The 13,311-nt window shown below is 46.5% G+C and overlaps 1 pseudogene; it reads right to left on the reverse strand.

Annotated features, from left to right (window-relative positions):
- Positions 1-7,796: 7,796 nt before the first annotated feature.
- LOC146765684 (fer-1-like protein 4) lies at positions 7,797-13,240 on the reverse strand (annotated as a pseudogene).
- Positions 13,241-13,311: the final 71 nt, after the last annotated feature.

Here is a 13,311-nt window from a genome sequence, read left to right on the forward strand (position 1 = left end):
CTTTTAGTAGGGAGGTTAACATTTGAAGAAGGGAGGAACAACTGAACAGAGCAGCATAAGCTTGGGGACAACAGCAGAAGTGGGAGAGAATCAGCAGTATTTGTGCTAGCATAATGTGTGGGGAATCGCCACTAGCTTTGTTTTGGCACTGGGCCTTGCTGCAAGCCCAGCTCAGCAGGTCTGATTACCAGGACGTACCAGAGCATACATGGAGTTCTGAGCCCCTAGAAATGGGATGCTGCAACTCAAGTGACAATAGTCTCACAAAGGTTGTCTGTAGTCTCACACAGGTTGTCCCTGTGCCCACAATACAAGGTCCTGGAAAAATGTTCTTAGGCCCAGACTTTGAGATCTATGTATCTAAGAGCACAAAACAAGCACGTTTATTGGAAAGGTTGTGAGGAAGCAGAACCTGGAGTTCCTGTGGTGTGACTGTTGTGGTTTGACACGGAAAGAGAATTTTTTCCGGAAGGAAGAGGTCAATTTAGATATTGACCAATTGAAAGTAGACATGCTTCTGAGAACACAGAGGGGTTAAAAGTAGAATTCTCAGGGGAACTCGCTTTTTTTGGTTCTGGTTAGTGTGTAGTATAGTTTCTTCTGCCTAATAATGAGCTGGGTGGGGGAGGGGAAGCCCCATGGCCTGACAAAGGTAGGCCAAGGGTGGAGGGACTGGAACTGGGCTAGTCTCTGCAGATAGAAGGGTGGAAGAAATCTGGGATGTCTCTGTTCCCTCCCCCCAGAGTTTCTCTCCAGAGAGGGAGAGAAAAAGAGACAGTAGCAGTTCTGTCAGTAATTTTACTGCGAGGAAGAAGGAGCGGGGGGAACTGTAAGGTGTCTAGTGCATGAGAGTTGCTGGATGTCCGGGCATCGAGCTATTCTGGGAGTTCAGACTTTTAACCCTTCCTTAAGAAATGAAAGCTTTGTGAATTTTCCTTTCCCCTCTTCAGTTTGAAAGAGAGAAAGAGGGACACTTTAGACCCTGGGATGTTAGAAGGAGGAATTTTAGATGAGAGGGGGACAAGAACTGGCTTTTGGCTAGACTTTTCCGTATTAGCTACAACCTGAACTAATTTTCTCTTCTAAGAGAGACTGTGTTTTGGGAGAATGCTAGTGAGTTAAGAGACTTGCTTCAGCTGGGAAAAAGACAAAAAGTAGAGTGAACAAAGAAAAGGTTAGGGGGTTTGTAGTGGCGCCCCCTGTCTTAGAAAGGAAAGAGAAGAAAATGTCTGTTCTTGAGCCCTCAGCCCCTGGGGAAAATGGGGGGGACTGTGGTCCCAAACAATGAAAAACTGAACTGTTGTTTTCTCCCATCTTGGCAGGGCATCCTTGAAAAGAAAAATCTTAAAAGCAGTCTGTCCATCCATGCATTAGTAGTGAGAGCACTGTGCATGGAAAGGAGAAGAGTCACCATGGCAAACTTTTTCTCCGAGCAGTGCCATGTGTAACATGGAAACACAGGATGTGGAGCTGTGTTTTCTTGGGGGGTCTATAGCACAGGAGAGACTCTGTTCCCTCAATGGACTGAGTATTGATTGTCTAGAGGGTGGAAACCTAATTAGGGTCCAGATTGTGTCTCACTGTAGTTTGTTGGAGTTGGGTAGTGGGGGGAGGAATGCTTTGCAAGGTTTTCATTTGATCTTTGTGTAGTTTTTTTTTTTCCCTTCTTTAGTTTTCTCTTTTCTTTTGTGGTAGTAGCTTAATAAATTTTTTTTCCAGTTATTAAGCTTAGGCCTGCTTTGCTCTGTTCTAAATTCCACTTCACAGCATTCAAGAGAAAGATCACGTTTTCATGGGGCCATTGGCATTGTGCCAGTGTCAAACCATGACAGTGACAGGCACTGAAAAAATACACCGAGGCCCTGGGACAAGCATGCAAGCTGCATGTCTGTGTAGGGGAGGTGCCTATGTGTGAGAACCCCGGCCTTGCTCTGGGGTCTCATATGGTGGTGAAATTCCTCCTCCAACCCATGCTTCCAAAGAAAAACTCCGCAGGCTTTAGCTGTTCGGTCTCAAGGCAATTTATTGCTAGTTATCTAACAGATTATGTTCTTGGACTGTGGCTATTTGATCAGTGGCCTGGGTAGAGGCGCACACACACACACACTGACATCCTCTCTATCTGCTGTCTTCTTCGTCTCTCTCTCCGCCCAGGGCTGCTGCTATCTCTTATAAGATATATTACGTATAACATGTTTACAATTATTCCCCAATACCTACTACCTACGTTGCCAAGTGTTTTTCTACTCTAAACCAATCTGTGAGTGCCAACATCACCACGAACATGGAGGTAAGGAAAAAGAAGGAGGAAGAACAGGATCAGCCCACTTTCCTCCATCTTAGAACTTCTGACCCCCATGTACAAAGTGAAAAACCCCCTGTATATGTGTTAAAACCCCCCTGTACAATACTAAAAAAATTTCCCCTCTACTTTGTAACTACTTTTACTATACTATCTAACCTTTTGTGATTGCTTGTTCCACCTCCAAAGTTGGTAATTCATTCCATGGCTCAAACTCAAAATCACAGCTGTTTTTCAGCTGTCTGCCAGGGTCTAGAATGCTTCTGACCAAGGCCTGGAACCTCTAAAAATGTCTGAGAGACATTTTGAGTTCCCACACCTATGTCCAGGCTTTCTCTGTAGCTTGATGCACCTGGGTCCTTTGACCACCGGGCATGCCACAGGGTCAGGTCCTCAGGAGCCAGATAGCACTAAAAGGCTTCCTCTCAACGGCGCGATGACACTCAGGCAACATTGTTTTCAAGAGGGTTTATTGTAGGAAAAGGCAGATCGGGGAGCAAGGGGAGACAACCTCTCTGGAAGGGAGCTCGCACTGAGAGCACTGAACTGTGGGCGAGGTGAGGAATATAACTGTAGCTGGGAAGGAGGGTCAGGGTAGGAAACATCCAATGAGGGAAGGGTTCAGGGGCGGAGTAGATGATGAGTGATGGAGTTAAAACCAATGGGGACAAGGGGAAGGAGTGATTACAGGGAAGGAACCAATGGGGTTACAGAGAATGAAGAACTTTCTAGAACTGGGGAATGGCTTACATAATGATGGACAGGAACGAGGGGAAGGTACAACAAAAGATTGGCAACAGGGGAGGCGGGAAGTTACACGTTTGTCACCTCCCATGGTAACTCAGGGGGACTATCTCCCAAGTCCCCTCCCACAGTAGTTCAAGTGGGAAAAACCAGCCCAGATGACTGCTGAGCTGAAGACTTTGATCTGATGATCCTAGTGTCCCTTCTCAGAGAGCTGAACCACAGGGAAAATGCTGTAATGCTCCAGCAAGGTAAGGGACAGGTCACCCTCCTTCCAGCAGGTAACATCATACTTAGAAAGTCATTAGCTGAAATCCTGTCATAATCCCAGACCTGGAGGACCAGAACAGCCGGTTCCAGAAACTCTGATTCCTCCATGGAGAAGATAGAGTCCTTTTTCTTGTAGGTGATCTCCTTCTCAGTTGGGAGATAACTGAAGTGGAAGATGAACCTCCAGTTGAAACTGCCTTCCTCAGTCAAGGAGTTAAAGTGAACATCTGTCTCCTGCTTGTCATGGTCAAGACCTTTTATCCAGCTGCAGGAGAAACTCAGTTACTCTCTACCCTTGCAGCCAGCCTCAGAGGCAGAGCAGAAGGATGGAAGCACTGAACCCCATGGGATAGCAGGAAAGGGTCAAACCAGAGCAATACCTGGACAATATCTCTGAGATTACAGAGGAGCCCATGCAGAGGACTGGATAGGCACCTCACACCAAGGCAAGGAGGAGCAGACATTCAGAGGAGGAAAGTGAGTGTGTGGGCAAGGGCAGGGAGCAGGGCAGCCAGGCTCTGACCTCCCACTCATTCCCACCAAACCTTTTCACATAGATGTCGCTGGAAGGCTCTCCTGTTACTGGGTTGACATCATCAAGGATCACATTGTCTGTGTTCCAGATAATCACACAGAGCTCATAGCTGTGGGAAGGACACAGAGGTGAAACACATGCCCTTGTCCCTGGTGCATGGGAGGGCAGATCAAGCCTGAGCACAATGCCAGAGCAGCAGGACTTGAAACTTCCCAGCAGTGTGGCTCCCCCTGCTCTTCCCACCAAGGACAGCCCAGAAGTCTCACTGGCAGGCATAAAACCCTTTGTGAACACTACAACCCTACAAGACAAACACCACAGTCGGAGACCTAAACCATTTCAAGCAGTGCTCAAGCACAGCAGAGGTTCACAGGGCACCAGCTGCAGCTGTGTTGGAACCAGAGCCAGCTGTCAGGGAACACTAGGAGAGCACTTTGTTTCTCCCTCTCCAGCTATCCAGTGACCTGAAAAAAAGGAGGAATGGCTTCTGGAAGCTCCTTGCCCTCTCCTGAGCAGGATTTCTTTTCCCTTCTTTGCATAAGTCATAGAAACTACCAGAAAACTGAGGACCAGTTGCACTGAAACAAGGAGAAAGTAAAGGTGTCCTCACTCTGAGCAGGTAAGGTCAGGAATCATCCTTCCTACAGGCTATATAGCATTGCCTTGCAGTACTCAGCCATCCACATGTGAGCCACATCTGCTCTAGTCTTTCTTCGAGTTTGGATTCAATTGCACAGGTGTTGGCAGCAGCAGGGCCTAGCCTTTGATGAGGAAAGATCTCCATCACTGCTGGTAGAGGCTGTTCTTGGACAGCCTCTACCAGCTGAAAGGTTGCTGTGTTCTTGGACATCTGTGGCCCTGGCTCAGGGTTTGTCATGCCAGTTAGAAACAAAGAAAACAGCAAATGAGAAGCAGAAGCTGCCCACAAGGTGGAGATCAACAGTAGAGAGGGGCAGTGTGGAATCACTCCAAGCACCTGAAGCCACTGGAAGCACAGAGCATTCCTGGAGAAAGCCAGCTAAAAACAGGAATGAAGACTGAAAAAACACTCCCTTCCCCCTCCCCTGTGCTCCCCAAAATACACCCAAAACAAAACAAAACAAGACCCCCCCCCCAAAAAAAAAAAAAAGAAAAAGAAAAAGAACAACAAAAGAACTAAAGAAATTCAAACAAACCATCACCACAAAAAAAACCCACAAATCAACCAACAAAAAAAAATCCCCAAAAAACTCCAAAACACCCATAACCCCAAACAAACAGGACTTCCTTATCTTGCTGATAGTGACCATAAGCAGATGAAGGTACAGCTTTACCATAAGCAGATGAAGGTACAGCTTTGTGATAGTGCCAGCTACAAGAATAATCTGGCATACAACAAACCTCCATGACCAGCAGTGCTCTGAAGGTAGGTTTACTCTGTTCCACCCACTGCCTGGGAAGCCACTTTGGTACCTAATGGCCTGGATCACATCTTCTCCCAGTGCAACAATGTCCACTGAAACGATGGCACTGAACCAAGGATGCACCCCACAGTGACCAAAAAAACTGGGCCATGCAGGGCACATAGTCAGGAAGCCAGCCTGGACACCTCAGGGAAGGTTGTGGGCTCCCAGACCACCCACCAACACGTGCATTGCTGAGCACAGGCAGATGTTTAAGGGCCCAGTCCAACAAGCCCTCTGTACCTTCAGGAAAAGCCTCTGGAGGGACCTTGAATATTTTATTGTCCACTTTGATCTCCTCCCATCTGTACTCAGCAGCAGGGATTGAGTTTTTCTTGCATAAACTATCCAAGATCTGTGTGGGTTTAAAAGCATCTTGCCACATGTTGTAGCCATTTCTGCATGGAAAAAGAAAACATCAAGAACTTCTTCAGCTTCTAGGCTGTGAAACAGCCTTCCTTCCCAAAGCACAGGCTATGTCACTAGAACCCTGCCCAGATTTTCACTGGGAAAACCCTGGGCTTAAAGAGGTTACAAAAAATCTTAATGAATGAAAAGCTCAACAAACTCTTCTGACAGAGAACAAGCTGGACTTGCACCCCACACAGCTATTAGCTTCTGAGCAGCAGAAGCAATGCTAGGAGCAGGAGCAATTCTAGATACAGTTACTAAGTGTGAAAGAATTTTCAGCTGCACTGGGTACTCAACTCCATTCCCACACCTAATTTTCCAATAGCAGGGTAGGAGAAAAGAAGTTTGCAGAAATCTGGCTGAAGATACTGGAGAATCCACATAGGAGGCCAAAGGAAATCAAATGTCCTGTGTGTTGCTACTTACAAAATACTGCCAAAGAAACTGCTGTACTTTCTGAAAGAGGTCAGAGTCAAGCAAGTATTTTTCTCACATAACACCAATGTGCAAGGAATAAAGAAGTTTTTTTGCTATATTATGCAAAGTGTATTAGATTGCCATAGGAATTAGAGCTATCACAGGAAACTGGTAGGTGTCTAAAGCAGATCTGTGGAGCACCTGCAAATGCATATTCTGTCTTGCAAAACAGGAGGACCTCTGCTACCCACATGTAGCAGGTAAGAATGTCTATGGCCCTCGTTGGTACCTACAAGTCATATTGTGCAGCCACTCCACAGTTGGCCCTGTGCTTGCTGTAGAATCGATTCTCCAAATCAATCTTGGTCTCCCCAATCAGATCATCAGATCCAACCAAATTAGGATCAAATATTGCCACAGTGAGTTCTGATTCCATGGGAAAGGAGACTGTCAGCTCCACAACTCTAGACAGAATCAAATAGGGAAAGTGCAGTTAGCAAAGAGGATAGAAATTAAACACAGGCTCTGCTTTGATAATCTTACACGTTTAAGAACTGTATTTGACAACTTAAAGGCCTCTGATAAACTTTGGTTCTCTCTAAATTAAGTATGTGACATTTTCAGTGTGCAAGTTCCAACAAAGAAATTACTTTTCCAGGAATGTATGGCTTGGATAAAGGGCCTGGAGTTAGGGAAAACCCTCTCCAATGCTCGGCTTCCAATTTTAAATCAAGTCCTTGGGTGTGCTTGTCTCCTAACCCAAAGTATGATGGCTCCTGAGATAGCTGGAGGCGAGGGACATGCCCAAGGGCTTTGTGTAAAAACACAAAATTCTCCATCAGAAAGGAACAGAAGACCTTACATGCTGAGCCACATTTCAAGCCCTAGATTTGCACTGTTCTTATTAAACCTGCTAGATGAAACCTTCCTGCATACTCTCCAAACACAGGATTGAGCTGCTTTGGGATGTATTGCTCCTTTGTGTCCTTCTGCTGCTGCCCCACAGTCACCACCACATAAGGGTCTGCTTTGCCATTGGGGTCTACTGGAGACAGATTTGTAGCCTGGAACATACAAGAGATACTGCTGAACACAGCTGTGGAGGGCAGCCTGCACAAGGAACACTGCACAGGCCTGACACCACCCCAGCCTGCTTGGTCAGGTCCCTCCAGCAACTACCCCAGCAGTGAAACAGCCACTTGTTCCCACACAAATCCTCACTCTACAAGCCATTGATGTCTTCAGCTGTGGACCCACCTACTTGTTCATGATCTCAGGGCAGATGTGAGGAGCCAAGAAATGCCCATCTGCCCATCTTCAAGCTATAAAACATGGAAGATTCTTCACGGACAGGATATAGATGTAGGTGCCTTCCACTAGCAGAGGCTTCAAGCTAGCATCACATTTTTCACAAGTGTCACTGCTTGCATTTACTGAGCAGAGAATAGCAGAAGGACCACAGGGAGGGTAGAGACTGCCAAGCATTACTGTCACCTCAACCAGAGACTTATCTTAACAATATAAACTCTTACAAGAACCTTGATGGGTCTGTTCCTTGGAATGCCCTGGGAGACCTTGGGCTCTGTAACAGCTTCCTCAGTGGGGTAGACATAGAAGGAGCCCTGCAGAAAACACTTTTCAAGGAACAGCTGGATATACATGGGAATATCTCAGAAAGGACTGGAGCCACCAGCTTCACCTGCCAACTAGAAAATCAGAGCTATTTCCCCATTTCACTACAGACACCCCGTGCCATGGGGACAGTCCTTTCCAAAGGTCAAATCATGTCCACATGTCCCAGGCAATCCCTGCTTGCAATTTAGGCTGCAGGCTGTTGTACCACTGCCAGTGTCAGATCGGAGCACCTCTAGGCACTTTGGGTTGCCAAAGAGAGAGGACACCAAACATTTTCTAGGGACAGCTACAGCTTCTGTAGTTAATATCTCAGAGTCTTCAAGAGCTCCTGGACTGGAGGATGATACCTCTTTTAAATAAGTTTCCTAACTTAAAACCAGTGAAGCTTATTTATATAATACTTATATGCATACTGAATACAACCAGAGTCTTCAACCAGAATGAGTCCTTTATGCTGCATGCTTTCTCTTTGTAGCAGCTAAAAAAAATCTAAATTGGATGGATTTATAAGATAACAACAGTAGGACAGTAAAATTGCTTCAACAGGCACTAACAGTACCCTACCCAGCCCACACTGCACACCCATGCACTCTGAAAGGTTTTGCTGGTGTTGGCTTGCTCTGAAATACAGGTCATAAGGATCTTCTTCCACAAGAAGCACAAATGTCATCCAAATGAAACAGTACCTTGTACTTCCCCACATAATGTTCATTCTCTTTCCATCTTCATCCTCATTTGCTTTGCTATGATCAAGGGGGAAAATATACAACCAGTCTTCAAAATTACCAAACTCATGTTCCAGCTCAGAGTTGTAGATCTGAAATAGGTAGAAAGTAATTTGGGGCCTTTTCTTGCTATCTCAAAGGGAAGGAGAGTCAGAAAGACCATCCTTTCTCTGTTTCAATCATTCCACCTAGTCCTACCTTACTTCTGTATTACTCAGTGCAGGGTGTTAATGGTTTTCCTGCATGTCCCTAGGGCCTGCCTTGGATGTGGATGCACATCTCAGCCTGGCTCCAAGGTCTTACTAGCTGTATCGAAGTCCAGCAATGGTGGGGCCTCAGCACACACTGCAGGTTCTCCTCCCAGCATAACTTCCATTGCAGGAAGGTGAGGAAGACATGGACAAATGGCCAGGGCTGAAAGTGACTAGGTCATCCCAATTATCACCTGAAGGGTGGCAATGAGCTTCCTCTTGGGTTGAGCATGTTCAGCTTCAATCACTGCCTCATCCTCTGCTTCAATATCAATGGAAGATACACTTAAATTCCCTCCATCTAGAAATGACGGTAAGAGATTAGGAAACACTCTGATTTCACCCGTCATACCAAGGGTCTCTACATGAAATCACCCCAGCCACAGTTTCTGCTTTCACCCAGGGCTTTGACCTGTGTCATGCAACTGGAGCTATTGCTGTTTGTAGGAGGTGTCCTTCTGGCATCTCCTGTTTCCCACTATGGCATGGCTGGATGGGTGAGGGACAAAAATTGGTATAGACCTATCTACCTGTTTGCCTGCATGGCTGCTATTCAGACAGGAGTTGGGCAGAAACCAAATGGAAGGTGGTTGGGCCAGCTCACAGGTACTGTCAGGGAAAGCACAGAGGAGAGCCCACCCTCCTCTTTGTAAGAGTGGTTATTTGCTGGCCTGCTGGTTTGGGTTTCTAACTAAAGCATCACTGCCACTTTCAGCACAGCCAGCTGAAAGAGACTGTGTCTAGACCTTTCTCAGGAGCACCACCAAACCAAGGACAGAGTGGGTGTGTCCTTGTCCCATTCCCCAAGGCTCCAGATCCCCAGAGTACTAATGGAATGCAGGTACCCTCAAAGTCTCCTTAAATTGTATTTACATCATTTTTATACTTCGCACTTTCCCAGGTCAGAGCCATATGAGTCACTGCTTGCACCACTGCAAACCTGAACCTACAGTTGTAACACTGTTCTCAGATCATAAAAAGATTGTTATTACTGTCCATTACCTCTGGTACCTCCTGTTACCTGATTCACCTGCACCCCAGGTGAGTACCCCATAAGCACAGAGTGATGCCCAGATCCTGGACAGTTTTTCCTGTCTGTCATCCTCTCTCCATCCTACCACTGCTTCCTGGTCTCACCTAGACAATCCCATCATCCCTGCAGACAATTTTTCTGCATTTTGCCTGCACAGGAAAGCACTTGCGTTAACACCATTTTACAGAACTCCATTATTTTCCAGGACTTTTCTATTTTCCAAATTTTTTTTCAGGAAAATTTGGTGTTTTCAACTTGAAATAGCCTGTTAGCCCATGTCAATGTCTTCAGCCTCTCTGCTCACTTTTATGTTGTTGTAGCTGAATGTTGCAAGGGTGTTGTCTGCACAGACGCCATTCTCACAAGCCCAGTACCCTCTGGGATGGTATAAAATTGTGGTTTTTCCCACTAAAGAGTGGGGTATTGCTAGAGAACTCACCTGCATCATTCAAGTCATCATTCTCAGCATCCTCCTCATCACTGCATGCCTGAAACACACACAGTCACCTCAGATCCTTGACAGAAAACACTTCCCCTTCTAAGCACAGAACACTGACATTTTCCTGCCAGCAGAGTAAGTAATACATAGAATTAAATCATTCAGCAATAACATCATAGCAGGATGGTATCCAGCGAGTGTCTTAATAACTTTTTCTTCTCTCCAGATCCTCCTGTTAGCTTCTTTTGATTGGAATTTAAGTTGACAGTGCAAGGAAGGAAATTTGGAGCAGACCTCCTCCCAGAACACATACTAGGACATAACCAGGACAGAATAAGCAGCATGAAAGTCCCTGTTAAAGTCAGCAACATCACATTTTCAGGAGACCCTCAAGAGGAGCTGCCTCATTCTCACACCACTTGAGCACCGAGCCTCAGAGATGTTTCAATACCCATCTCCTCCTGATATCAGCCCACCTGGTAGATGCTTGATACCTAGCTACCTTAAGTATGCTTGCTACACTAAAGTTCACATATTCCTGCAGATCCATGTCAGGAGAGATCCTGTGACACTCAGTATGGTTGAAAACATCTTCCTCAACCCAGTGCAGCCTATTTTCCCTTTCTGTTGGCAACTGTCACAAAATATTACCTGGTTATACGTCTCTTTCAGGGACGCATAGTACTTGGACCACCAATCCAGTTCCTCCAGTTCTGGTTTATCCTCTTCATATTCATCTTCCTTTTTTTACAAGCTTATTGATAGGAATTTTCTTCAAAGGAGCCTTGAGAGAAAAGAGAAAAGGGTTCAGAGGGAAGAAATGGCCACACCAGACAGTCATGCACTCTCCTCTAGTGCCCTGGGAGCCTCTGGCAAAGGCTCAGCCTTCAGGCAGAGCACAGGAGGTGCAAAGCTGCCCATGACTCCAGCTTTGTTTTTTGCTACAAAAGAAGCCATTATCAAGGTACAGGGCAAGCCTCCTTAATGTCCCTGTGCCAGAGCCCCAGCACATGGCACTGCCAATGAGCAGGCAGGAGAGAGGAGTGTTTCAGTCCAGAGAAAAACCTGGTGGATGAAACCTAACACTGAATTTCTGAACTTTTTTCCTTGTTGCTTGTAATCTACAGTTTGGCTTTACAAACTTCAACATTTGTTGGGCCCAACACATCACTCACCTTCACGAAACTAAGGGAGTGAGTGATGGAACCAGCTGCCAGTCCAATGTTTACCACAGTCTGAGATGGAAGACGGTGAGATGAGACATTGCAAGCTGAGATGAAAATAAAGAACTTCATGTTTCCATGCATTTATTTCTGCCCACTACTTCTTACTTTCGGCCACAGGAAGATCCTCCCTGTTAAAGCACTAGTCTGATTGATTTTAAAGCTTTTCAAAACAGACCCTGCAAAAATACTGCTGGAAATCCAACTACAGTACTGAGATTGGCCACCATCACCAATATGCTTGTTGCTGACTCCCAGGAATTCAGAATTATGAGATACACCTTCCCTACTCAGAAATAGACACAGATGGATCAATCTTTGGCTTCTTCTTCATGCTTCCAGATCAGGAGTGCTGGCTTTTGCTATCACAGAGCTATTTAGCTAAGCTATTACCCAATGAACAGACTTTGACCTGATAACGTGAGAGAACTGAAAACTTTTCAATCCTTAGTCATAGTGGACGAGCTCCCTAAAGATGGAGCTCTCATTGAGCAAATTCTTCCATGAGGGTGGTGAGGCACTGGCACAGGTTGTCCAAAGAAGCTGTGGCTGCCCCATCCCTGGAAATGTCCAAGGCCAGGTTGGACAGGGCTTGGAGCAATCTGGTCTAGTGGAAAGTGTCCCTAATCATGGCAGAAGGTGTAACAAGATGATCTTTAACCTCCCTTTCAACCTAAACCATTCTGTGGAGTCTATGACCTTGTGATTGCAGGGAGAGGATTCTGCTGCCTGGCTAAGAGGAAGTGGAAGAGCCAGGGATCTTTGCCACTGGAAAACCTGCCTGTTGTCTCCATGAGAACCTCTCCAAGTATCTTACCTTTGGGAAAATTCTCTGGTTCCTCCTCCAGCCTTCTGGGAGACAATTTCATCACATCAGACACGACATGGCTACCCACAAGCACAGTGCGCCCAAAAGCACGCTTTTCCACCACAAAGATGCTGAGGGGAAGGTGCAGGTATATCTGCTCTGGAAGCTCCTGCAAAAGAATTATGTATGGGGTTCACAGGAGTAAAGGTGATCAAACTGTGCTGAGCTATCAAAATATGGCAGCCCCATCACATAAGGAGAAGCCTGCTGGCACCTTGCAGCTATGCCCAAAAATCAAAGCCTTGCAGTGACAGGCCATGGCTAAGATGGCTCTTGGTGGGCAATTTCACAAAGGTTTTGTTCTGCAGCTGAACCATGTGGTCATGGGAAAGCAAAATCCTGGAAGCAGTTCCCCTCCTTCTATGTTGTCCCATGTAGAGAGGTGGTGCAGAGTAGCCATAGTATACCCTGGCATGGCAGAATCTACCTTCCCACTCACTACATCCATGCATTTGACCAGCTCAGTGAAGTTGGGGTTCTCTTTGTAGGACACAATCACCTCTGACTCCACCTTCTTACCAGCATATTCAATGATCACCTGGGGCTCATCCACCTCAAACAAGTTCACTCTCTTCAGGTCCCTCAGGCCCCAGAACAGGATCTGAAGCACAACATGAAGCTGCTGTCTGAGACATGCCAGCCTTTGCTATGCCCATGCTACCACTCCCCCACCCATAGGACACAGTCCCCAGAAGAGGCACAGGCCTGCTCTCCCAGCTCAGCTGCCCAGCAGCTTTGCCTGTGGAATTACTCAGATGGTTTGCCCCTCATGGAGGTCAAGCATCTCCATTTCTGGCATCTTCTCAGGCCTCACAGGCACATTTGACCTTCAAACTTGACTCCCTCACCAAGCCCTGCCCTCCACCCAGGGGCAGCTTGAGGGGAAAGCCAGTGCAGCACCTCTATGCAGAACTCCTTCAGTACTGATGATGAACCGTCCAGCATGGGGGTCTTCCAGGTAGCTGGGCTCCTTGGGCTCCACATCCTCAGGCACTGATGGCTGAACACGTGGAACC

The sequence above is a fragment of the Lonchura striata genome, chromosome 20, assembly GCF_050655825.1.
Source record: "Lonchura striata isolate lonStrDom1 chromosome 20, ASM5065582v1, whole genome shotgun sequence".
Classification (NCBI taxonomy): domain Eukaryota; kingdom Metazoa; phylum Chordata; class Aves; order Passeriformes; family Estrildidae; genus Lonchura; species Lonchura striata.